Consider the following 2,270-nt stretch of genomic DNA (forward strand, 5'->3'; position numbering starts at 1 on the left):
AGTAGAGGTTGGATTATTTACGCGCCAAACATTTTGGTGATTGTTTGGTACGAAACTAGGTAAGGTACACCAGAAAAAGTTGGATGTTGCATTTTTGACTGCGGATACATAGGAATTCTTAGACACTTTGTATGCCTCCCACCAAGTTTTGGGGTGCAGCAGGTTCGCGTTACTGTAAGGGCACTTTTTACGGCATGATAGTCGTTTTAAGTAGGCATTCCACCATGTAGCTGTTGAGTGAGAAAAGATTTTGCGAAACGGGATGCATCTGTTGTATAGGTCGTGTACCTATGTCCGGATTAAGTTTCTCTTAGCATCAACAATACGGTTTGCAAAGTTGTCTAGGAAAATGTCAAGAAAAGAAGACAGTTCAATGTTATTGACATGAGAGTTTATTTTTCTATAATCATGAACATGCCTATTTGTCTCACCCGTTTTTGGAGCCTCTACTATATTATCAAAAGAAGGGAATAAATGATCTGACAAACCTGGTAAATATGTCATACACGAGTCTACATTGGGTCGTGAGGTAAGTATCAGGTCCAGTACTGTTGCTGTACTGTCTGTTATTCTCGTCGGCTCGATAACCAGTTCCGGATAGTAAAGGTTGAGCAAATGTTCAGGACGCCGCCAAATTGTGAGTAAACATGGGTGAATTGGAGGACAACTTTATTTGAGGAAAATTAAAGTGACCTAGTACAAAACTCTGGTGTTTGAAAAGCGAGTTACTACGGTATTAACAACATCATGTAAGGATGATGGCGTATTTAAGGGGGATAAAAACCCGCAAATATGACTTTCTGGTGTGCTACCTCAACACAAGATAAGATAATTATAATATTGGTTTCAGCAGTAATGTGGTAAGAATCGTGATAATTCAAAACAGGCAGCATAACGCCACCGCCACCTTGGCGGAGGGTACGGCCACAAGGGTATATGGGGTAGCGGGACACGTCATAAACAAAAATTCAGTCATTCGAATGTTGCACTTAGGCAGAGATTCGGTTAACGCGATACCATCGGGCCCGCAGGTGTCTGCGGCAGAGTTAAAAAAGTGAAGTTTGTGAAGAACGCTCCTGACGTTCGCAAGAAGTACAAATAAGCGTGACCAGGGCAGCGTTATAGCAACCACATGGATCACAGCTGTGACAAAAAGTCAGGCGGAACCGAAATGTTCTCTGTTTATTGGCATTAACTTGTTATTACAGGTGCAGCCTCGGCATTCCACGAGGCAAATTATGTGGTTCATGTGCCAGCGAAGTGAAGAGCCACCATCGGTATGACGTAGTATAAGGTCACCGCGTGTTATTGTTATCCCACTAAATCCTTACTTTTGAACCACGGATACTCACAATAGCCGACCTTTACGAAACGGTTGGGATGCGAAAACAAAATTGGTTGAGGAATCAAATTTTCCCGCCTGGACCACCACCTATGAAGGGAAAAAATAGGAAAAATACACTATATTTGAAGCAGGGTTGTCGTGATTAAAAAAAGCACCAGTGCATAATAACAACAAGAAAAAACTTCGACTGTGTTAGTACCTAGCAAGACAGATGCATGCAGGGAATACGGAACGTGACAGGTAGCAATGTACTCTGCTGGACCAAAAAATTACCCGCACCTCCCCGAGGGGGATCGTGAGAATGCAGAGCATCTTTGTTGCTATACCGGCGTTAATTGCGTTGTTAATTACGGTATTACGTTGTTGGGTGTTGTTACGATTCGTTGGCGTCCATTTCAGCGCATCGCTACGTACATCAAACCGAAGAACGAAGAAGAACTGAGCGACCGGCGCACGCATGGGTTTATCAAGCAACTCCCGTGGAGAGAAATGAGAGAGAGCGCGCACCCGGAGGAGAAGCGCGACAACCTGAAGACGGCGCGAAGAGGAGGAGGGTAGAGGAGGTGCGAGCGCGCGCTAGCAGCTTGAGTGGAGAGGAGGATAACAGAGGGCGCGCTCATGCGCACTTATCACAGCTGGCGTGGGCGGAGCTTCGGAGGGGAGGAGGAGCGCGCGCCAGCGCAAAGATGGCGTGGAGAGGGGAAGGAGAGAGGAGGGTGTGAGCGCGCGTTATCGAGCAGCTGTCGGAGGAGCAGGGCGGACGGACGCCGCACGGCCGTCGACGCAGACAGGCCCCCGCTATAAGATGCTCTGCATCTAAAACCCTCGAACTTACGGCAAGGAAATCACGTTACGGTTACACATCTATTCATGGAGAGCATTTGCAAGATATTTTGTATGTGTTTCGACTTCTCAAAAGCGCAGT

The 2,270-nt window shown here is 46.3% G+C and overlaps 1 long non-coding RNA gene across 1 annotated transcript; it reads right to left on the reverse strand.

The window, feature by feature from the left end:
• Nucleotides 1-1,163: 1,163 nt before the first annotated feature.
• Nucleotides 1,164-1,769, reverse strand: LOC144150004 (uncharacterized). The gene is made up of 2 exons (XR_013318407.1): nt 1,625-1,769; nt 1,164-1,432 (listed from the first exon to the last, which is right to left on the reverse strand). It is a non-coding gene; the product is annotated as an uncharacterized LOC144150004 (long non-coding RNA).
• Between the last annotated feature and the right edge of the window lie 501 nt (nt 1,770-2,270).

The sequence above is a fragment of the Haemaphysalis longicornis genome, unplaced genomic scaffold (genome assembly GCF_048455015.1).
Source record: "Haemaphysalis longicornis isolate Haplotype H1 unplaced genomic scaffold, Haemaphysalis longicornis Haplotype H1 scaffold_8, whole genome shotgun sequence".
Taxonomy (NCBI): domain Eukaryota; kingdom Metazoa; phylum Arthropoda; class Arachnida; order Ixodida; family Ixodidae; genus Haemaphysalis; species Haemaphysalis longicornis.